Source organism: Ailuropoda melanoleuca, chromosome 15 (assembly GCF_002007445.2).
Source record: "Ailuropoda melanoleuca isolate Jingjing chromosome 15, ASM200744v2, whole genome shotgun sequence".
NCBI classification, from domain to species: domain Eukaryota; kingdom Metazoa; phylum Chordata; class Mammalia; order Carnivora; family Ursidae; genus Ailuropoda; species Ailuropoda melanoleuca.
In genome coordinates, this window is record NC_048232.1 from 38,360,690 (window position 1) to 38,386,057 (window position 25,368).

Genomic DNA, 25,368 nt, shown 5'->3' on the forward strand with positions numbered 1-25,368 from the left:
TTTTTTTTCTCGATTTTTTGAGGAACCTTCATACTATTTTCCATAGTGGCTGCACCACTTTACATTCCCACCAACAGTGCACAAGGGTTCCCTTTCCTCCACATCTTCTCCAATACACGTTATCTCTTTTTGATGATAGCCATTCGAACAAATGTAAGGTGATATTTCACTGTCGTTTTGATGTGAATTTCCCCAATGATTAGTGATGTTGAGCACTTTTCATGTTCCTATCTGCCTTTTGTATATCTTCCTTGGGAAAATGTCTACTCAGTTTCTCTGTCCACTTTGTAATCAGATTGTTTGTTTCTTTGCTATTGAGTTGTAGGAGTTCTTTATGTATACATTTTTTTGTAAATTTCTATATATGCTTATACGTACATTTTATATGAATATATATCTATATATACTGATCTGTATACATCCACATGTGATGTTTCATATACCATAAGACTTTGATAAAAGATTTTCAAGATGACACAGATAAGTGAAATATTAAATGCTCAAGAGTTCGAAGAATTAATATTGTTAAAATGTCCATGCCACCCAAAGCAATTTACAGAGTCAATGCAATCTCTATCAAAATTCTAATGGTATTTGTCAAAGAAGTAGAATAAGCTTAAAATTTGTGTAAAGTCACAAAAGACCCCACATAGCCTAATGAATCTTGAGAAAGAAGAACACAGAGTCATCATACTTCCTGATTTCAAGCTATACTACAAAGTTGTGTAATCAAAACAGCATGGTACTAGCATAAAAAAAGACACATAGGTCAATGGAACAGAATAGAGAGCCCAGAAACAAACTCATGCATATACAATCAAGTAATTTATGACAATGGAATGAATAAATAATGTATGGAAAACTGGACAGCCATATGCCGAATGAAACTGGATCTCTATCTTACATCATACCCCAAAACAACCTGCAAACGTATTAAAGACTAGAATGTAAGACCTAAAACCATAAAACTGGAAGAAAACAGGCAGTATGCAACTTGACATCAATCTTGGCAACGCTTTGGGGTTTTTTTGTTTGTTTGTTTGTTTGTTTGTTTTTTTAAGATTTGACACCAAAAGCAAAGACACCAAAAGCAAAAATAAACGAGTGGGATTACATCAAAATAAGAGCTTCTGCACAGCAAAGGAAACCATCAACAAAAGGAAAAGGCAGCCTACAAAAAGAAAATATTTGCAAATAGTATCTGGTAAGGACTTAGCACCCAAAATACATAATTTTTTATATTTTTAAAGTCATTATCTTTCAGAGAAATATGGAAATATTTTCAGAAAAAAATTATAGACATCCTGGACCTTCTATCTGGAGGTAGAGGAGTGGGTGGAGGTATAACTGAAACAAAACGGGTTTTGTGGAAGCTGGGTGATTAGGCCAATACCATAAAACTAGGAAGCAAGAAAGCCAGAACTCTCATTTTGCTTGTCTGACCCCAAGCCTACGATCTGTGTGATAGAGATACCTCTCAAGTGCTCCACACAGACAGCAGCACGCAGCCATTTGCAAACTGATGACTACCTATATTACCTAGCTTTGCAGGGTTTTCTGCGCCTTGAATACGTATTTAATAACAGTGTCTATGGATTATAATAAAGAGTGAAACCAACTAAAAGAGTGATAAATTAGATTCAGAAAACAGCACAAGAAATAGGCATTTTTTTAAATAAATGACAGATATTTTTTTAATAAATGCTTCTGTTAATACATTCTATTCAGAACTGATCACACCTGTATAATAGAAATAAGTCTGTGGGGGCACCTGGGTGGCACAGCAGTTAAGCATCTGCCTTTGGCTCAGGGCGTGATCCCGGCGTTATGGGATCGAGCCCCACATCAGGCTCCTCCACTATGAGCCTGCTTCTTCCTCTCCCACTCCCCCTGCTTGTGTTCCCTCTCTCACTGGCTGTTTCTATCTCTGTTGAATAAATAAATAAAATCTTTTAAAAAAAGAAAGAAGTCTGTGGTATATAGTAGAAATGAGCTTACAAGATAAGCACATATCTAAAAAATAAATTAAGATTCTGAGTGCACATAGTGTATGGCTTTCCAAGTTCGTTATAAGCACCATAACTGTCCTCTTGTTTGTCTTGTTGTTCCAGTGATTTATGGAAGCCAGGAAAGAAAATTGTAGTCTCCAGGACCTTAGGGCAAGACTTAATAGTACCTCACAGCCTAAAATAATTGATGCTTCTTTTTTAAATGTCAAACAAAGGCAACTCTAGGCCAGAGTCCAGTGTTACCATCATCATAATTCTAAGATATTTAAGTCAGGTGAATCTGATATTAAGTGATTAGCATCACACTGGGTGAGTACTTTAGACACTCTCTTTGAGGAAAGAAATTTCCCGGTGATGCAGCAAGTGTCAAGATGCACCTTCTTCTGAAATCTTGCCAAGGCATAAAAGAAATACGAGTTTTGAAACCCATCCAACGTGTACATCAAGTCGGCCAGGTTCCTGAGATAGATCACCCTGCTTTTATGTTCTTCCATTTCTACATTTGCTCTTCCAGAGTTTATATATTTATTTATTACTTCTCTATAGGATTTACTAAATAGAGAACACATAGAGCTATAAAGCCCAACTACAGAATGGGTTTTATCAGCAGACTACCTTGGCTATTGGCCTATTATTATGTCTCTCCCCAAGAACATTTTATACCCCCTGTTTTCAAAACTGTTTATTCTTAGTTTTACACTTCAACTACTATAACATTTCTTGATTGACCTGTATTTTAGAACCAGGAAGTAGTTTGCAATCTAGCAACATTATATTATTCACTTTGCTATGACCCACCATATTTAAGGTGTCACAGAGTCTAACTATACATCGTATTATTGCTATTATTATTTTAGTATTAATCAGTTATTATTTTAGTATTAATCATCTCCTTTCTTCTGCTGGCTGACTCACACAGGTGGTCTATAGTATTTAAGAGAAAAAAAGAATAGAGAACATAAGTAAGCAAATCCTCTATGCATAAGTTTTTAGCTCCACACTGCTAAAGTTTCACATTAGAGAACAATTCCAAATTCTGAAACATCAGCCCTGTACTTTGATGGTATGGAAAGAAAGCTACAGCTGTTACTAGGACAAAGTTGGAGCAGCAACAAGAAATCTGCTGCTGCGTGACATCCCCTTGGTAATCAACTGTCAAGAAAAAACACCCCCCAGAAAGTAAAAATTTCACAAGATACTTTATAGGACTCTTTTCTTTCCTTTTGAAGCATTACATACTGATAATACTGAAATCAAGTAAGAATAAATATATAAGTCTATTTTAATACTAAGAAATTGGCCACAGGCCCATTATCTATCATTTTTTTAAAATTCAGGGAGGATTAAGAAGATGATCAGAATGTAACTGTATTGTCTCTCTTACATGTACGTGTATTTTTAAAATGTAACCGGAAACTTAGTAAAGCAAATCATCACAAAAAATTTCTTTATCAAAAAGAAAACAGTATTGATCATGCAGCAAAACCATTCTCTTGAAAAAGAAAGCACTTCAGACAAATTTAATATTCTTACTTGACAAAATTATAGGTCCAGAAGATAGAAAACAAGGATGTTTTCCTTCCTCCCTTCCTTTCCTTCTTCATCCTCCAACAAACATTTACGAAGGGACAATGACATGCCAAGAAGTTGGCAAAGAACAATCCCTTCCCTTAGGAATCACATGGTCTACTGGCTAAGTCAAACTAATAATTTCATTAAAATAAGGTGGATGCACGGATAGATGTAAATCAAAATTGCATAACACCCAAAAGAGAGTTTCAATAGCTCCATCTAGATAAAAGACTCTTGACATTTCTTGAATGATATATTCATCAATACACCAAAAAGAGTTTCCAAGATCAGGTAACTACAACGATCCATCAGGAAAAAAGAAGTGCTATGGGCATTAATTAATCTTAGATCCAGAGTGGTTTAAAATCTTTTTTTCATGGGGTGGCTGGGTGGCTCAGTTGTTAAGCGTCTGCCTTTGGCTCAGAGCCTGATCCCAGCGTTCTGGGATCAAGCCCCACATCGGGCTCCCTGCTCCACTGGGAGCCTGCTTCTTCCTCTCCCACTCCCCCTGCTTGTGTTCCCTCTCTCACTGGCTGTCTCTCTGTCAAATAAATAAATAAAATCTTAAAAAAAAAAAAATCTTTCTTTCACAACCTTCATGATGGACCAGACAGCATGCTCAGTAACACTGTAGGCAAGTACATGAAAAGTTCTTTCAAGGCAAAGGCTGATTTCTGTCTTTTTTACTGTATTTATGCTTTGTACTGTATTTATACAACACAAAGTAGGTGCTTTAATACATAGTAGTTGCATACGCAAAGCTAGAGAAACATGCAAATTATTTTCACCATAAAGATAGAATTAAAATGCCAGTGACCTTGGTGAGTTAAAAACAGAAAATAAATGAAAATTAGAGCAAGCTTTTGGCTTTAAATTCAAATAACCTGGTTCAAATTCAAATAACCAAGTTCAATCACCCACTAACCTTCAGCAGGGTACCTAACCTCTTTGACTCTAACTATAAAATGAAGATGGGGAGTCATTCTGAGGCCTCAATGTACGCAGGCGCGCGCGCACGCACGCACGCACACACACACTCTTAATTCACAGTATGGTCCATGTAGAGTACTCAATAAACATTAGTCTCATGTCCTCAGTATATACAAGGGGTAAAAAAAAAAAAAAGATTTCCCAACTGTAATAGACCTTGCAGGGTCTCCTCATCATTCTCCTTTTTAAGACATTCTAAGCTGAATGCATGTGGAAAAGGTTATTCCACAACCTTTCTTATCAAAAGTTTCAATCTCTCGAGAGCAGTAAAACAGTGGCATCGATATCAAATATAAACTTCACCCATTCATTTATTTGACAACTATTGCCTGTCTACTCCATGTCATGGATTCTATTCCGGACCAATGTCTTGTAAACTCGGATGTGAGTTTCCGATCTAGATAACCTAGGGGGTTATGGTAATGATCATTACAACCATGTCCAGTGCTGGAAATTCACCACTTTCTCAAACAACTTTCAGTCTTTGGAGAGAATGAAGTATTATTCACCGACAAAGAAAAACAGAGGGAGAAGAGATTTGGCGAAGTAGAAAATGAGTTCAATCTGAGATGCGTGGAGTTTGAGATTCCTCTGAAACATCCAGTTGGAAAGGCCTAATATACAGTTGGATGGTCAGACCAAAGAGCTCTTGCCAGGCCCCAGATTTGGAAATCGTCAACACAAGGGCAGTAGTTAAGTCATGAGGGTAGAGGAGATCAACAAGGAAATAACAATATGGTGATAAGAGAAACATGCCATGGGCAGAGTCCTGGGGAACATCAATATTTCATAGAAAGGCTAAGCAAGAAAAGCCAGCAAAAGAGGTTCTAAAGAAATGGTTGTAGAAGCAGGAAGAGAACCACAAATACTGTTAACAAGCCTAGAGGGGAGGAGTTGAGCAGAGAAAGAACGGAATGGTCATCTAGAGCAAATGTCAAAGAGAGCAAATAAACCCTAAATAAAATCCACTGGATAAATAATTTAATTTACTCAAAAAAAAGTTCAAAGATAACAATAAAGGGCCCATTTAATGTTTGAATGCCTCCAAAATAATGCCTTCCAGGAACTGTCCACTTGTACTTTCATGAACGCTCCCAGTGTTAGAAATTTAAATAAGTCAAGCAGAGAAAGACAATTATCATATGGTTTCTCTCATCTATGGAACTCAAGAACTAGGAAGATCAGTAGGAGAAGAAAGGGATAAAGAAAGGGGGGAATGAAGCATGAGAGACTATGGACTATGAGAAACAAACTGAGGGCCTCAGAGGGGAGGGGGGTGGGGGAATGGGATAGGCTGGTGATGGGTAGTAAGGAGGGCACATATTGCATGGTGCACTGGGTGTTATACACAGCTAATGAATCATGGAACTTTACATCAGAAACCAGGGATATACTGTATGGTGACTAACATAATACAATAAAAAAATATTTTAAAAAAATTTACCACTTTCTAAAACCCTTACTAATCTTTGGACAGCTCTAAATACTCCCAATTTTCTCCTTTTGAATCAGAATCTTTCTCCTTGTATGTCTGTGCACTGATACAAGACTGTTTTCTAAATATTTGAAGATAACTTTTCTGATACAGCACTTACCCTAATTTGCAAACACATGTGTATATACACAAATGTGTATATACATACCTGTTTATTGGCTCGTTCTCCCACTAGATTATAAACTCCAAGAAGGATATTCTCTGCTTTACGTACTAAGTATCTGCAGCATGTAGCACAGTGCCTGGTGCATAGTAAGTGTCCCATAAACGATGAAATGAATGCATACACTGACAAACAAGATTTTAAACTCTAAAATTACTGAATGAAATTTCAGCATTCCTTTTTCTGTTTTTTTTTCTTAATTGGATTAATGTTCATATAACTTTCTAAATTGGTATGAGAAAGCAAGATATAGACTAGGTGCCGCTCCAACTCCTTTCCAGAATGCTGATCCTATGGAAAGCTTACAAAGATGAGTGTTTTAGTGAAAACGTCCCACTGGGAAATCAGGAAACTGGGAAAGTCTCAGCCTGGTCCTGCTACTATTTCTCTGTCCTTCAGCACATCTGGCTCCTTTTTTGGATCTTGGGGTCTCATTTATAAAGTTATGCTTTTGGACTATATACACCCCAAGGTTTTTTCCTGGTTCAAAACTTCAAGATTATACGGGAGGGGAAGTAGACTCACTTTATAATAAAATGTGTAAAGAAAAATATTTGAAATGCCTACTCATTGCTCTGATCATATCATTTCTCCAAACTTCACATTTTTCTTTCCTAAAGTTATTGTGTATCTACAGTAAGCTCCTTTTATACCGCATTTTCACTTTGCCATATCCCCAGTCATTGGAAATAAAACTGCCCTGTCATCTTCGACAAAGTGACTCTTCAAGTGGAATTATATTGTTGTTTGTTATGATTTTAAATCTTATCTTTCACAAGGGGCTTTTCCCTTAGCCCCAGCTAGAAAATTTTGTTGCTACTTATAATTTAAAGCACAATCTATAATGATAACTACTATTCCATCCTAGAAGTAACAACTATAATTAAGACCAAAAAAGTGAATCAAGTATACAAAGAGGATATAATATATATTCTAAAAAATATACATTTTACACACACACACACACACACACACACACACAGAGGTATTGCATAATACCTCTTGTTTAAAAAGAAAGGAGTCAGTTCCCATTCTTTTCCTTCAACGACAGAGTCAAAAGAAAAAAAACATAGCTGTAATCAGTACTCCTCCTTTGATGTCGTCACCACATTAAAAACACCCATAACCTTCAAGAATAGGAACCTATTATTCATTTTACCATAGAATGTCTGCTGCCTGCATTATCATATCATTAGGGAAAAAAGTCCATTTACAGATATATTTTGTTTTACTCAAAAAGGGATTGTCTGAATTCTTCCAATATAATTAATGTTTTCATGAGGCTTTGTCATTAATCCGAAAATTAGAAGATCGCATTGTTCAATACTCACCAAGCATTTAGCATCTAATTAGCCCTATATTGATGTTCTACAGATGCAACGGAATTGTGTACCCAGGGCCTCTGCATCGTCTATTCCCGCCCTACCCCCAAGTAACCTGTTTCTTACACAGCAAAGAGCCCAAGAGAGATTCTTCTAAGATAGATGAATTAGGACATTTCAGTCTGAATTTAAATTCCAGAAAAAGACCCACTTTACCTCACATTTGTTTAAGAGTTGGAGTTTTAGCGATTTTTTTTCAATTCAAAGGAATAAATATTTGAGTATATAAGTGAATTTTTCAAATTTTCTTGAATGCTAGTATTGTATCTCATTACTTCAAGTTTTTCACCAAATGAAATTAAAGAATCATAGAAAGCCACTTATGGGAAATTTGAAACTTATTCAAAGAACGTTATGGGTACTAGTGTAATTTTAATGATACAATTCTAAACTTAAAAGAATAGGATCTACTTAGAATGTCTAGATAGAAATAACTTGAACCAAGACAATTTGCCAATCAGCACTGGTTAAGCAGAGTGAGTCTCATTTTCCAACAAGTATGATTGAGATGCGTACTGTACGGATATAAACTCAGCTCTGAAGGCACGGTGTGCAGCTCCAGACTCGTCTCTGCTTCTTACAAGCTGTGTGGCCATGGACAAGCCACTGATTTATAAAATAGGGATAAAATTAGCTCTTGCCTCTGGAATTTGTGTGAATTAAATGAGATAGTTCATGTAAAGTGTTTAGCACAGTGGCTGGCACATTGTAAATGCTCAGGTTTTAAATGTTAAAAATGCTTCTAGAACTTCACAGAGTAAAGACCACAGGAAAGAAGTCTCTGTCCCCTCACAGTGTTCTTGTCCATGACAGCTGTGCAGGGACCCAGCCTTGGCACACAATGATATTCAAGGAGTAGCAGGGGCAAAATGTAAAGCAACTCTGGGTATGCTCCCCACTCTATTCCACTGCTCTCTCTTCTTTCCCAGGCAGCAGGTCACTGCAGGAAAGGTGGACTCCACGGTTTATGGGGCCCAGTTGCCGCAAGCTGGGCAAAACCCAGAGAGAGAATAGAGAGAAAGGTGACTCTTCCTGCGGACATGAAGAGCTGAGATTCTTTTATACACACACAGTTCTCTAAGGCTTTCTCCTTGGTGCGTTTTAAACACTGTTCCTGGAGATCTCATCCGGCTAGAAGGTTCCGACCGCTATACGTATGCTGGTGCCTCCCAAACCTCTATCTGTAAACCATAATTCTGTCCTGAACACCAGACCCAGGTTTACCAGTACTTACTGAGATGTTCTTTTGGTATCCCAAGGATGTCTCAAACTCATAATGCTTAAAACTAAACCAATCACCTTCATCTAGACAGACCGCAGTAGGTTTTGAGATCTCACAATGTAAACAGCATGAGTCACCTAACTAGGACCTATTCTTAACTCTCTCCCCTCCCTGTTCCATACGTTCAGTCTCCAAGACAGTTGATGCCATCTTCCACCTCTAAATTGCACCTTCTTTTCCTCCCTTCCTCCAACTCTTTTCTTCCAACTCTTGCCAGTTCTCACCATCATCACGATCTAGCTCTCTAGGTGGTTTCCCTGGCTTCCTATCCTCTACCCTCCAGGGAAAGCATCCGCTATACTGTCACCAAAGAATCTAAACACCAGAGGAGGATGGACCTCAAGAGGGACCCAGTGAGGTAATACTAAAAGCCTGGCAGCAGTCTAACAGGTCACTCAATTTTGTTAGTTTTACTTAGAATAGCTATGAGAGTAGACAAACTAGGAAGAGAAAAAGATTTCCTTTGATGTGACGAAAGATAGGACTGGGAAGGGGCTGAGATTTTTACCCTGCTTGCAAGCGTACGAGTTAGTCTGCCATATTTTATGGATGATGGCAAAAGAACTAAGACTCCTGGGTCAGAGACAGAACACTATTTCTCACTGCACAGCAAGCAGCATGAACATCACATTTACATTGGTTTCCTTTGCCCCCAAGTTCCACAGGTGGGATGCAAGGCAGCCCATGCGGCTGTTGCACAAGCATTGATTTGTGGAACGCTGAACTTCAGGAACCCAAATATTTAATAATGGACTACAAAGAGATCTGCCCTTTTCTGGAGGGAAACGTTTTTATTATGCTGGACAGTGAGCAAATCTGCCTGGTGATTCAGAAGGAGACATTATCTTCCAAGGCTATTCACTTTTTAAACATCCTTAAAAATGTATTATGGGCAGTGTCTTGAGACTGTCTCCCAACAGCTAAACCAGATCCTTGGCACCCACTAGCTGTATGATTTTTACCACTAACAGTTTTCTCACCTACAGTTGAGGATAGCACTCATCCCCTGCTCACAGCCATTTTACAAAATCAAATGAAATCACATGCATGAAAGAGTTTTGTAAGCAATACAGCATTAACTTAGCAAATATAATCATTTATGCCTCTGGAACTTTGTTATTATAGAAAGAAAAGATGAAAATAATTTAGAATTTTATACTAAAAAATTAAATATCAATTAATAAAATACTTATTAAATGCCTGAATATGTCCTAGGTTAGGCTTGGGTAATACAAGGTGAAGAATAGGGCACATTCCTTGATTTCAAGAATTCCAGTGTGGCGAAGCAGATAGGACAGCATCCAAGATATATTCAAGTGACAGGATAGAAGCATAGAAGGATGATCTAGGGTCATCACTGACTTACAGAGTTTGGAGAAACTTAAGTAATCATTAAACCTAATCATTTCATTTACCAACGAGAAAACTGATGACGAAAATATTCAACAACTTTGTTTTTTTTTTTGTTTGTTTTGTTTTTTTTTTTTTTTTTTACAGAGTTGACAACTATCTGGTGGCAGAGTCAGAACTAGACCCATTCTTTCTGACTTTTAATTTGGTAAAAAGCCTTGGCAGAAATTTCATACTCCTGATAGAGTTTTTGCAAGACCAAGGGAAAATCTGGCCTGGTGCCATGCATTTTTCTCTCCCCTATAGTCTTATTTCAGTTCATTGCCATGTTACCTCATTGTTCCTCAAGAATTACAATGGGTTTATTCATACTTTGTCTAACTTTTTACCTCTATCAAAGGTCAAGGATTCCCTCTTTTATTTGTATAAAAAGGCCAACTAGAACAAACTTCCCTCTGACCTCTATTTTCTCTCTTTTCCTCCACCCAACACCCTACCTAATTCCTCTGCCCTTTCATGTTCCACAAAATGCTAACCCTGCCACCTTCTCGATCTCTGCCAGTTATTCAATCTGCTTCTTTCATTTCACTTCAGTCTGCCATACCATCTACCTAGTGAACTGGAAGCAGATTTCACAAAATATAAAGTGAAACATTAACCATGAGCTCTTAAGTCGACCTCAAAGTTGAATGTAATGAGCTCCTAGAAAAAGATAGAAGGCAAGGAAAACCACAGCTCACCTGCTCTCCTAGAAGTACCACTGGCCTTGAACAACATGGGAGTTGGGGGCACCAATCCCCAGCACAGCTGAAAATTTGTGTATAACTTTTGACTCCCCAAAAAACTTTACTATTGACCAAAAGTCTTACCTGTTACGTCAACAGTCAACTAGCACATATCTCCTATGTTATATGTATTATGTACAGTATTTTTTACAATTAAGTAAGCTAGAGAAAAAAAATGTTAAGAAAATCATAAGGAAAAGCATTTATAGTACTGTATTTACAAAAAACAAAAACAAAAACCCACACAGTTCAAACCCTCAAGGTGCAAGGGTCAACTATTTAACATGGACTTTGCTCCAAGGTAAAATTAATTCACCCACAAGCTTGATTTTAATTCTATTTATTGATTTTGAAAATCTTTCAGTACTATATAGTACCTAAGTTCTTCATTAATCTCATATGTGGGAGTGAGGCAGGGATAAGGAATAAATCTCTTTTTCAGTAAGTTCCACCAGAGCCCTCACTCCATAACCTTAGAGGGTGCACATTATTACACAAGTACGAATGTTTTGGGACAATACAGGGAAAAACTAGATCCATTTAATTTTAAGCCTTTTGACTCATTGAAAAGTTTCAAAAATACTTCAAAGCGTAAAGACATCATATTCAAGGGCTCTGAGAAACTTTTTGAGTATATAGTTTGTGTGTATATATGCATATGCTAATATATACAATTAAGTGCAATCTTTTAAAATAAGGCAATGCAAAAAATTCAAATTAAAGTTTTTAATAATCTAATGAGTTGGCTTTTTTGGTTTTATAATACACATAGGTTTCCTTAATAATTAAATATAGTGAAAGAGTTTTAATTTTGTGAAATCTTCCATGGCAGCAAGCATTTGAAAGCTTTACTTAATGCAGAAGGATTAAATAAAAATCAATAAATACTTGAATGTATACTACCCATACTAAATAGTATTTAAAATTAGAATACCAATAATTTTCAGTATCACTGAAGCCAAGAACAATGGTATCACAGTCAATAGTGTTCCTGAAGGTGAAAAAAGCAAGTCTGGTTCATGATAAATTATGAAAATGGTAATTATGTAGATAAGAATAATGGCTTTAAATTCCCTAATGAGTGATGAGTCAAGTCACTGACAAGAGCAGTCAAAATATACTCCATATGTGATTAACACTTAAATTTGACATTGACAAATATTATTTAATTTATACAACAGTAGAATCACAAGCATACATAGCCTCTAAACCTCCAGGTTACAATAAACTGTGGAAAGAATGGAAATATCTGTCAACATGTTTTTGTCCTTTATGATTTGCCTAAAATGTATGTGTTTTTTTTAGTACTAAAATATCTTTCAGGTTAGAGTTGGAAGGTGAAGTAAAAAAAAAATGGCCAATCTCTCGCTCACACACACACTCAGAATAAATGACAATTCTTCACAGAATACTTCCTCACACATTGAAGAAATATACAAAAAGACATTCTACCTATTATGTGCTAGAGATTATACTAAGTGCTGGGATCAACAGAAACACAATACACGTGGTTCTGCCTCACAGAGCTTACAGACTAACAGACTCAGTAAATTCATGACTCAGCTATTAGCAAAGATATTCTATATAATAGAAACTTCTAAGCACTTTAGAGAAATTGAGTATGAAATAATAGCATTACTATTGCAAACTATATTTATCATACAACTTGCAAGAAAACAAATTGCTTATCTCCCTCAGACTGACATGTCTAAATCTAATCTCTTTTTAGAATTAATATACCAGCATAAGAAAACTTGAGAATGTCCAGGGCATTGACATAACTGACAACAAAGGGGCATCTGGGTGGCTTAGTCAGTTAAGCGGCCGACTCTTGATTTCCACTCAGGTCATGATCTTAGGGTCCTGGCATCAGACTCCCCACTCAGTGGAGAGTTGGCTTGAGGATTTCTCTTCCTCTGCCCCTCCCCCCACTCATGTGCTCCCTTAATAAATAAATAGATCTTACAGAAAAAAAAAAAAAGATGACAACCAAATATTCTGCCCAGTGAACTGAACTTGTGACATGGCCAGGTCAGACCTCAGTAGAATAGAGTCACACATCTGAACTAGGACACCTTCTAGCATTAGTAATACTGATTTAGGAAAACAAAAATAGTACTAAGTCAAACTTCTAAATAATAAGTTACTGTGTCTTCAATCCTAAAGAAACCACTTTTGGAAAGGTATTTAGGATCAGCAAAGCAAAAACAAAAAAGGGACTCACTTAAAAGTGGTAAGTGGTAAGCCCAATAAATACACAAAACCATCTCACCTATTCATAAAAACTACTCAAGTAGAACAAAAATCTAGACATTGTGCCCAAAATTTTGACATTTAAGCCCTAAGAGGAAGTAATTGCTGTTGAAGTTCCAAAAATGATTTGGAGGGCTAAAATTGACCTTGTCCGCTAGAATACATCCATATATAATATAATGCTATGGCTAAGAAATACACTTACTCCTTTAAACTATAGGAAGTAAGCCAAACTTGCATTAGTATGTGAAAAACAGACAATTTCTGATTTATTCTTTGGGGCAAAATATGTTCTCTAATAGAAGACTAGTAGATGAAGCAAATGCTTATAAATTCCACACTCAGATTAGAAAGCCTTTGAGGCAAGTGTTTTGAGTCAGTGGCCAGGTTCAGGCTGTTTACTACAGGGAGAAACCTGTCAGAGAGTAAGAGTGGGAGGCCTCCCACCTCGCTACATGCATGGAATAAAATTCAGCGGTGAAGGAGCTCTCTAAAACCTTGCAATTTAATGTAGTCCATGGGCCAACGGCAATAGCTTCACCTAGGAGCTTGTTAGAAAGGCAGAATCTCAGGCCCCATCCCAGAACCTGCATTTTAGCAAATTTCTCCTAGATGATTTGTGTGCAATGCAAGTTTAACAAGCACTGACCTAAAAGAATAAGGCATTACAGAACTATGGTGCCTATTCCAAATATTTGGCATCAGTTTAAACTTCCGCCTTCCCAGCACAACCCTCAAGCTCTCCAAGACACTATCAACTTCAAGGTGAGCTCAGCATCAACCGTACGCTGAGTCAATAAGAAGAAAGCAAACTAAATGCAGAGGTGAGAATGAACTGCACCTCATTATCATTCAGCTCCTCCAGCGGAGCCCTTAACCGGGAACCACCCTGGCTCCAAACGTAAGTGGGGTTGGAGGATTATGGGTAGAAATGACAGAAGGGCAGGCACACACTTATCTCCCTAACTAGCTGTCCTCACACATCCATCTGTCAACAGTGGCACCTTCGTGCCCCTTAGCCTGCATATGGCCTGCAGATACACCTGTGAGCCCATACAACATTTCGAATTTGAATTCATTCCCTTCATTTATAAATCCGGAACTTTCACGTTTAAAAAAATCTATACATGCAATTCTCTTCTACAAATCAGAAAATCTGGCCACACCAGACCCACATTCCAGAATGGCAACAAACGAAGCCAAGGCTCAGCTGTCCCACTTAGATGCTGACCAGGACCTCCACCACTCCCTACAGTCTCCCCAACACCGTAGCTGAGGCTGAGTGTCCATTGCCATTTGTTATCTTCCTTCTGGCCTGCTTTACTCATTCACATTCCCAGCCTTTAGGTTTTTGAATTTTTGACCCCTTTACTGATCTCAAGTCATTCAATCTACCTGAATTTATTCTTTCATATGTGTAATTCAGGAAAAGGAGCTACGGTTTACATCATCTTCGGTTTGATCATAGACCTTGTGAGCTGGATGGAATCAATCCACGAAATTACATAGTACCTCACCTTAAATAAATACGATGCTGTTTTTCTACACAACTCATTCCGATTCTGACATTTTTGCTATTTTAACTATTTCTTTTCAGAATGGTATTTCACAGTTATACACAAGAATTAATAGAACAGACACAGAAAAATACATTGTTAATTGTCTTTCTCTGCTTGACTTATTTCACTTAGCTATGGAACATAAGAACTAGGATGATAGGTAGGGGAAGAAAGGGATAAAGTGGGGGGGGTAATCAGAAGGGGGAATGAAACATGAAAGACTATGGACTATGAGAAACAAACTGAGGGCCTCAGAGGGGAGGGGGGTGGGGGAATGGGATAGACTGGTGGTGGGTAGTAAGGAGGGCACCTATTGCATGGTGCACTGGGTGTTATACGCAACTAATGAAGCATCGAACTTTACATTGGAATCCGGGGATGTAATGTATGGTGACTAACGTAATATAATAATAATAAAAAAAATACATTGTTGAATCATTCCCCCAGATTCATTTCAAAACTTGAATATACTGTAATGGTAAATTCTAGGAGGGCAAGTACCTTGCCTTTTCTGTTTACTGACATAGCCCCAAGCACCTAGATTGTGCTCAATAAATACGTATTGAGTAAATGAAGAATTGTAAATTCCAAAAATTCTCAAAAATTCATACACAGATTTTGAATGTGTCTTTAATTACCAACAACTATATGAGGATTATTCATTCTCTAGCCTAACTCTATTTGGGTTCATCAAAAAAAAAAAAAAAAAAAAAAAAAAAAAAAAACTTTTTTTTTCAGTGACTAAGAAAACTGGTAGCAGAGAGAAAACATGTAATCCTAACAAGCCTAAGACTCGTGGCTTATCACAATCGGTTTTGCAGCCAAAGAGCATCATGTAAACTAGGCAAAATGGCTACACTGAATTATGAGATTTCATCCGATTCAATTCTATATACCCACATCTAGAATCTTTTGGTCATCACCGTAATCATCATCATCATCATCCCAATTTTTTTTAAAGATTTTATTTATTTATTTGACAGAGAGAGAGTGAGAGAGCACAAGCACAGGGAAGGGCAGAGAGAGAGGGAGAAGCAGGCTGATGCAGGGCTCAATCCCAGGACCCTGGGATCATGACCCAAGCCGAAGGCAGACGCTTAACTGAGCCACCCAGGCGCCCCATCATCCCAATCTGATAAAGCTGGACAACTGTCACAGACCACTTATTGAAAAGCATTTATGGAACACTTACTAGTAGGCCAGGAACTAGGTACTAGATGTCTGACTTCCTAACTAAAAGTTATGTCCTGCAATACTATTATATCTCCCATGCCATGACACTTGGTAGTTCCAGACATGGGGTGGGGGGGGTTGGAATTACATTTTTAATTGTCTTGAAAACTTGACTGAAAAATACATTGCTGAGAAACTGAGTCACAGAGAAATAAAGTGATGTTCTTGTGGTTACAGGTTGTTATTAACTATTTTGTAGAGCTACAGAAGCATCTCCAGAGCTCTCGCCACTGCCCCATATTGGTTTTATAATAGTCGTTTTCAAAATTTATCTGCTAACCAAAATGCAAGCCAATGAATTTTAACCACTCAACAAACGATATGATGAGCAAATGTATCTTCAAATAGCAAAGTCTAAATTTTGGCCCAATTCTGGTATATTTATAAACATACCAACAATCAATCTAAAAGGAGTTTGCAATAAAGCTAAATACATGTATCCTAGCAGGAAACTACTGTGATAGAACATTTCAAGAACTAAAGCTAAAAAAAAATTGTTAGAAATTTTCCTTGAACTTAAAGCTGCCCCAAATGGGGTCTGTTTTATGGAGTACGAGATTACAACGCCCTTTCATTCTCCTGTTGGCCTTTGGATTGCCTGACTGAAAGGTGGATAATCTGCCTCCATTCTCGTTATATACCATAAAAGAGAAGAACTAAAGGAGGGCTGTTTCACTCAATTCAACTCAACTTTCTGTAGAAAATACAAATAGAAGCAGGACCAGGTCACTGCTACTCCTGATGGCCATTCTAAGAAGGAATTTACTGCCCTTGCCAGCCCCAACAAACATGAGTGTGCCATTCACCACACATCTGTAACAAGGTAGAACTAAACTAAGAGGGAAATGGTCACATTAACCAGTTTCTTCCACCTTAAATACATTTGGAACTGCCCATAAACTGATATAAATAAGAAACACAAGTGTACAGGTTGTTTTCCTCACAGGGTCTGAACTGGCCGTTCTTCTGAATTCTTGATTTATCTGAGTAGTCACAAATTCACTCCATTGGTATATAAAGCTCCATTGTTCAAATACACCAAATTTCAGAGCTACAGAAGGCCTGCCCTCTGGAAGAATATATTCTAACAGAAGTCTCTGTGTTCTATTACTAGGTTGAACTCTTGTCACTAAGTTTCCTATGACCGCATAACCCATTTGCAGTTGCCTGCTTTTGCTTACTCTCTAACGACAAAGAATATGAAGAGAGGAAAAGCACCGGGACAGGTAACCCAGCCTGCTTTTCCGCACATGCTCTTTTTCATAAGAGAGCAAGCATATTTAGTTGCTCCAACATTTAAACACAATTCTCACTGGAATCTCAAAGAAGGATGTTAAAGAGAAAAACTGATCCAAAATCAAATGAAACCATGGCATAGTTTTTTACATATAGGTAGTAATTCTGAATGATCAGTTTTTTGTACCAGGAAGAATCTGTCTCCTCATTGCCCAGGCCATTCAGACTTGAAAACTTTAATGGCAAAGCACAAATACATTTTTCCAAAAATCTTCTGTCATAGTGCCTACTGCTGATACTTTCATATATTTCTTTATAGAAGCTGCATAATCCACCACAGAAAACCAAAGTGTTATGCTGTATTATTAAACTCAGCAGAAAGCTCCATATGCAGCAACAGGAGGCCATAGGCAATTAACTCTGTAAATTGAAAGCTTTAAAATTTTTGCATAACCTTTAAAGGTCAACGCAGTTGCCCATTCACATGCATGCAATTATACAGGGACTACTTCATAGCCAAAAAAAAAAAAAAGAAGAAGAAGAAGAAAGAAAAAAGAAAAAAGTAAAAAGAAAAAGAAAAACAAGAATAAATACTTAGTGAAACTAACCTTGCATTCATTAAAAGTACCGTGCACTCTCCAGGCTTTGTGTAGAGTTACTTTTACACAGCACGTGGAGATAAAAGAGCAAAGGAGACTTGTGTGTCTTCTTGTCCCCATATTGTCAAAGTACTGAATTCAGCCCAGCACTATCATTGTTAAGAATGCAACATTAGCACATTAACCAACCACTCTGAAGAATTTCAAAAATTTACTGTATAGAATATAAATATAAATTGAATTAAATGAGTATGTTTGTGCTATGGCCAAAGGAAAGGGAAATGTACCTTTGCTAACGGGCCATTCAGAGGAAGTCATAAAACAATTATAGCTCCTATGTAATAAGTTAGGAAATTGAAGTGATTAAAAAGACTTTATCTAATATAAGCATATATTCTGATTCCTTAGTTATAGCTCATACCTCATATGGATCACTGAACAAAATGGAATATTCTCCTTATACGTATAGATTGTTTTCATCTGAATCAAAAAGTAACCTGAAAGTCTTCTATTTTCCAATGGCAATATCAATCAATTGCCTAAATAGGTGAGAATGTCACTGATTCCAGTGACTAGCTTGCCCATCATCACAGCACGGGATGAAATCCAACATATACATGTGGTATACACGTTAGAAGTGGGTGGGTTTTGGAAATCTAACAAATTGAAATATATCAATATGTTTCTGGGAAAATTATAGATACCATTTGTAAACCGGAGTCATATGGTCTAATGTAATACATGGCTTGCTTTAACTGTGGAGGCACATATTTAATAAAGATGGCATATGAATATAGTTAATGTTTTAAATGTGTTGAAATTCCCAGTCATAGGGTCAATAAACACATCCTAAGCACCTCTACATAAAGGACAAAGTTGTTTTGTTTTGTTTTTGCTTTTGTAACCTTACAAATAGAACTATCTCCAAAAGAAAAACCAAAGAGAAAAATATACTACATGTAACAGGGGGTTAAACAGTAAAACTCAATCATAAATGACCTTGTTAAACTATAGATACAGTTGCACTGTAGGTCAAATCATGTAAAAAAGTGAAAAATGTAGACTCTTTTTGAAAGTCATTCTTTCCTCTTTAACACAAAACCAGTATTTCAGATGGGTGCCATTAAATGCATACATACATATGCACATGGATATATAGAGAGAGAGATAAAGATAAGGTAGATAATACAGAAATTTAGATTTAAATACTACTTTTCTTCACATTCCAACAGGTCCAACCATACATGTCAAATTTCTGTTAAAAATAAGTAGAAAACAAGAATTGTTGTTATAGTTCATGGACAAGGACATCTGAACCATTGTGCCAAATGAATGGAATCAGACTTTCTAAAAATGACCAAATAAAGCAGTGGTCAGTGACAACTAAAAAATAAAAACTTCTAATTATGTTTTTTGTACCACCTTTCCATCTCCCGTGTTTCAGACTATGCTCCAAATCTAAAGTAAAACTTTTCTCTAAAAAGTCTTATGGTAACTCCCTTATGAAATTATTTCTCCTCTTTCAGTGGTATAATTCAATATGCTTCAAGTAGTTTAAAATAAAGTGAACCAAAGAATTTTGGAATAAAATGGCAAAGGCACCATATTACATAGCATTAAAAAAAAAAAATCAATGGTTTGTAAGCAAGATACATCATGTCAAATACTGTGCAAGTATGTAGACCAGATATGAAGTTGATTTAGTTAGTTTGGCCTTCAGATCTACCAGCAGCCTGTATTAACACATGCCTTCTCTTTGTTTTGATGGAGCCTTACTAATGACAGGTTGATGAACTGCATTTGTAAATGTCAGGTACAGATCAAAGGAGACTATGTTAGATGCTTATCTTACTTCAACTTAGAGTTTTTCACCACAAAAACAAAACTGCATTGCACAGTCAAGTTCTTCATTTTTACTTGAATCTTCAATGAACAAAACAGCTGCAGAATAATATGACTTAATGAGGCATCCCTAATAAAATACTGGAGAAGTAAAAGCGGGGGCACTGAACTGTTAGCACTCTGGTTGTTTCATCTTCTCAAATCTATTAGAAGTAGCTGATGACACTTGCAAACATTCCTAGTTTGGGACATACATCAGACAGGCAAATGGTCATCAGTTTGCAGCCACAGCTGAACTTTGGCAGAATCTGACAATACCTTTCACTACGGCCCATGATAATGCCTGGAAAATGATGGAAAGGCACATCTTATCCTACATGTTTGGGTTAATCCATACCGGCAATTATGACAAATCAACCCAAAAATGCACTTTCAACATTTCGATATTCAAAAACACCTTGTCAAAGGATCATCATTAAAATGCAATATTGAAGAGATTGGATCCAGGACCACTAAAACTTTTTGATAATACACAAAATAATTTTTATAAAATCTTTTATCATCCAAGTTTCATCACTTTATAAATTTTTAAAAAGGAAAAGTGACCATGTCTAAAAACAGATCTTTTTACAGCTGTGTCATCACATTTTATAACTTGGTGGTTAGTAAATACTATAATGCATTCTCTAAGCAATATGTATCTTTTTTATCACGGTTCCATGGGCATTTCAATGAATCTTCATTTTCCAATTCATCACTGTTAAAATAGCTAACATTTTTCAGATTCAAAAATCACACATACTTAGAAACCTTAGATTCCCCTTTGGCACAACTTGTAGCATTATAGGTGTTTGCTTTAAGGTCAAGGTTTTTGATTCTTCTTAAAGAGGCATCATCATAGCATTATGTATAAATATGTAAGTTCAAGTATCCTCAACTACACAATTTTATTAAAGGGCAAGGAAAGAATCAAGATTTGAGTCTCAAAAAAATGCCTAATTTAAATAAAACAACACACTAAAACTGTGTTCTTCCTCTTAAGAATCACTGTGCCTAAGTATTCAGTTAGTAGTGACACTGCTCTCATAGTACTATTTCTATAGACAATGTAATCCAGTTTTTTTCACCGATAATTAAGAAAATAAAAATAAGCTCCAGTGTGGTTACTGATGGCCTTTCAGTGGCTACTGATGGCTTTAAAAATTAGGACTCTAAAAAGGTCAACATGCAAACAACTGACTCAGGAAGAGATCCAGAACAGATAAAGTAGGAAAAGAGAAAGATGCATCTGATCATTTTTAAGGATGTTAGGTACCAAATTTGAAATTGTAAAAGATTCACCAGTTTGAGAATACATGTGCAAACATGGAAAGGCTGCAATAAATACAAATAATCTTAATGCTTTGTATTTTAAAGGCTTTAGAAGGGTTTCTAATCTCCTTTGCTAGTTATTGCCATTTAGCACCTTTAAATAGAAATCTTAAATTACTCATTTATCTTAACTTACATTGTCTAATAGAGCAGTTTTAAAGTGTTAATTGATAACAATCTGATTATTGATGTCTCAATCTAGTTGGGAAGACAGGAACCAGATAATTATCATCCATCAATAATCATTGATATTCATCCTGTCCTGAGTGAAGGACCCTTCTACACTAATGCTTTGGAGGTACTTGTCAGAGCAAAGGTTGTATACAGGGTCTTTGTTTTTTCAAAAATGATTTTTGCAAAATTCAAGAAGGGATTTAACACTCACAAAACGAAGGTTGTTGTTCTTTTCTGTCTTATTGCCACAAGCCAAAGTCAGCCAGCACAGGGGGAAGAGGCTAGCTAGCCACTGTAGTAAGTACACATTTGATTCCAAACGCTTCAGGCGATGGTTTAACACTTGGTCAGGAAGCGGAATACTGAATAGGAAAGCGTCGCGTCTACCCAGGGGCTCAGCAAGCTCCCACAGCTCGTCCTTTTCAAGTAGAGACTAGATAGCTCAGTCTGCAGTTCTGGGAGAAATAGGGCGACGGATATCAAACTTTCCTTTGCAAAGGCAGTTTCTGGAAATAACACGTTCCCCACTGACAAGTGCAGATCAGTAGCCTAAAGAAAATACCTCTTGGTAGGAACCTGGCCTTTTAGAACAGAAGGGGGGAAGGGACAGCAAAGCAGTGGGGCAGAAAAACCGTGTACCATTAACAAGATTTGGGAGGCATCTATCAGGAAAGAAAGAAAAAAAAAAAATTCGTTTCTCGAAGCTGTTCTTTTTCTGAACCCCGTTCGCAAAATGATCCTTTTCCTAAAGCTCTCCTGGAGAATCCTTTACTAAAGCTTTATTTCCTTCAGTCATGAAGTGTCCGTTCCCAAATCTAAGTAAATTTTTAAATAGATGAGGCTTCAGAACTTACCAAGATGATTCTTTATGAAAATAGTTAGAGGTGGGGAAATCAATAGCCTCATTGAAACGCCCACCCTCTGCAGACAGGCCCGAGAATTAACTAATCAGAAGTGGACAGAAAGTAGGGATTTCAGAAAGGCGACCTGACACATCCCATTGATCCTCTCTCGAACGCGACCCCCAACTCCTTATTAAGAGTCCAAAATGGTTACCAAGAAGGCTTGGTTCTACTGAGGAATGGAATTAAAACCCACTGCAATCCTCGGCCGGGTCGCTCGCTGTGTTAGGAGAAATGGGGCAGGGAGGGAGGGCACCGCTCCCGGAGCCTCCTTCGCGTGCTCCGATCCCCTCTCGGCGTCCCTCTACCCCCGCCCCTACCCTGACCGCCCGCGAGGGAGAAGCCGGGAGCCTAGCCAGCACCTGCTCTCACCTCGCGCCTTCCCGGGGCGGGCCCCCTACCGCCCCCGACCCCGGGGAGGGGAGGGCTTCCGCGCCCGGGGTGCTGCAGCTGCCGCCCGGTTCCCAGCGCCGGCGGGGGGCCGGCGGCTAGGCTCGCACCTACCTGCAGCCCTGCTTCCTGGTGGCGGCAACACCTAGCGATGCTCCTGCAGCTTCCGCGGGCCCGCGCCAGCCTTATCGCTCTTGCATCGCTTCCAAGATGCCAATCCGCCGTCACCGTTCTGGGGCATAGGGAAGCCAAGTCTGGTGGTGTGTGCTCGTGGAGGGCGTGTGAGTGTGGCCCTGAGCGTGCGTGTATGCGCGCGCGTGTTTCCTCCTCCGATAGCAAAGAGGGTTCAGGAATCTCTTGACATCCAAACTGGAGTCCCCTGAGAGCGGGTGCAAGGTGGAGTGCGTGAGCCTCGTCTCTTTTCCCCCCGCTCTTTATTCCACGGAGTCAAAGTAATTCAAAGATTTGTTTACTGAGGCAAAGCCAAAGTCCCGCAGCCCTTGCCAGCGCCCGCGGTCGTACGCTGTCCTCGTCGGAGGCGTGGGTTGCGCACGGCTCCCCGGACTGCGAGAATCGAGACGGTCTTGCAGCAATTACCTCTCTTATTCCATCTCGGATTTGTTTGCTTTTAACGCCGTGTAACGACTTTTCCTCTCGCCTCACGTCGTCTCTCCCCCTCACATACACACACACTCACACATCCTCCGTCCCTCTCTTCCTCCCTCCCTTTGGCTCTCTGGGGAAAGGCAATTGGATGGAACGATTCACCTTCAGGAAAGCAGTCTCTGCCACGTACTTCTCCCGTTCCCTGGCTCTCGCAGGTCCCAGGTCTCCAACGTGGAGGAGTTGCAGGGGAGGTTCGGGGCGGCAAGGAGGGGAGGCTCTGCGCTTGGCCTGGCAGTCCTCCCCCCTCTGGAAGCCGGCTTCCTCGGATCAGGTGCCCCTTGTTCCCGCTTTTAGCAGCTAGGTCCCAGCCGCTGCCCTTTTGGAGACTTTGCGCCCAGTCCACTTAGCAGCAACTCCTGGCCAGCTGCAGCCCCTCAATCCCGCCTCGAAGTGCTGCGGGCAGAGCCCCACGCAGCCCAACCGCTGCCCTCCTAGGCATCGTGGGCTGGAAGGAAGGGAAATCCGCCGCTGTCCCCTGTGCCCAGTACGCTGCCACCGTCACCACCGAGAAGGTGCGAGTTCCAACGTCGAACACAAGCGAGCAGGTGTTGCCTGTGTCACTTCGCTAAAGGCGGGAGGAAAAGAGAGAAGGGGTGGAGGAGGGGGCCCAGGAAACAAATCCAGATGACCCGAAGGAAAAAAAAAAAAAGTAATTGGTTTAGTAATCCAAACCCTCTCTCCGCCTCTCACCCCAGGCGCTGTACTGTCAAAAGACACCGGTGGTGTCTTTTAGAAAGTCACCGTAAAGGGCAGAACCCCCTGTTCCGCCCAAGACCCCTTATTCCAACCAGCCTGGCTGTCCCGGGAGGACGGAGTGAGGGCCTCCTTGTGCAGTGCAAGGAGCGCGCAGGGAAAGAATGGGTCCCGACACTCCAGGGCGAGTTAAGCAGTAAAATGGGATAGCAGAACCCGGTTACGTCGCCTCCCTCCGTCTCTCCCAACAGCCTGTTCTGTTAGCAGCCGCGGCTACTGCTAAGAGCAAACTGCGGTCCTGCAGAAAAAGAAAGAGTAAAAGATGAGAGGGCGGCAATCGGTATAAAAGCTGGACTATGTCTCCCTCTAGAGGGAGAACCGGGTTAGAGAGCTTGACTGGCGGTAAGTAGGACTCCTAATTTCTCCACAAAGAAAAAGAAACCGGCATCTGGTTTCAGAGAATTTTACATTTTTACAAATTCCAACCTCTAATGGATTTAGAGAGAGGATTTGCAGTGCCGCCCTATGTAAGCAGAGTCCTTGCTAAAGGAACTTCGTGATATTTACAGAAATGTAATAGCAAGATCCTGGAAGGTCATGTCCTTACGGGTTTGGTCAACTTGGGTGTTGGTTTAAGTACTATGCACGTGAACTCAAATGAAGGGTCTTCTTATGCCCACTTTGGCCAAGTTTGGTCTCGAGCAAAACCTTAATCTAATAATTAGAACATTATTTTTTAAAAGCATAAGTAGTAATAATAGATTTAGAAAAAGAAAATCTGAAGCAAAAAAATAGGATGCTGGTCCACAAAATCTTATAAGTCCCTTCCAAACCAAGATCTTGTTTTGGAGCCAATATTTATACCTCCTATTCAACTAACTGATAATTTCTAAGGTAACTAAATTCCTTCCAGCTCTAACGTTTTGTGCTTTTACAGCTCCAATTCACTGAAACCTTTGACAAACTAGGTATCACATGCTCCCTCCACTAGCTAAAAAATAAAAGTAAAACTAGCCACCATATCTACAAACAAATATGGAATATATGTTTCACTTGTTAGTGATTTTATCTTAACATGCTTTGTAATTCCAATGTATTTTCTATCTAAAAGGCATCAAGTAATTTAGGTTGGCGTGGTGGTTTTAATAAAGGTGCCCCAGATTTCATGATGTTTCGTTACTTTGAAGTTCAAACGAGGTCCCCTTAGTAACTTTAATATTTAGATTTTGTGAAGTTTGCTTTCCAAATGTTTCTGTGTGTTTGAGTTATAAAATATGTACTAACATTATGATTAAATTCCTTCCCATTCACCATTCACTCTGAATTTTTGGAGTGATTCTATTTTAACTTGATAAACCTTAGTATAAGCTTAAGAAAGGAAAGAATTTATAAGAAAATACATTAGACTAACAAGGAGCCAAG

The 25,368-nt window shown here is 38.7% G+C and overlaps 1 protein-coding gene across 2 annotated transcripts in view; it reads right to left on the bottom strand.

Annotated features, from left to right (window-relative positions):
- TAFA2 (TAFA chemokine like family member 2) overlaps positions 1 to 24,231 on the bottom strand; it is a 465,665-nt gene extending 441,434 nt beyond the window's left edge. For both annotated transcript variants that reach the window (XR_004620993.1, XM_019800050.2), the window contains exon 1: positions 22,702 to 24,231. The gene's annotated coding sequence lies outside the window, so the exon portion shown is untranslated. The remainder of the gene's footprint in view (positions 1 to 22,701) is intronic.
- Between the last annotated feature and the right edge of the window lie 1,137 nt (positions 24,232 to 25,368).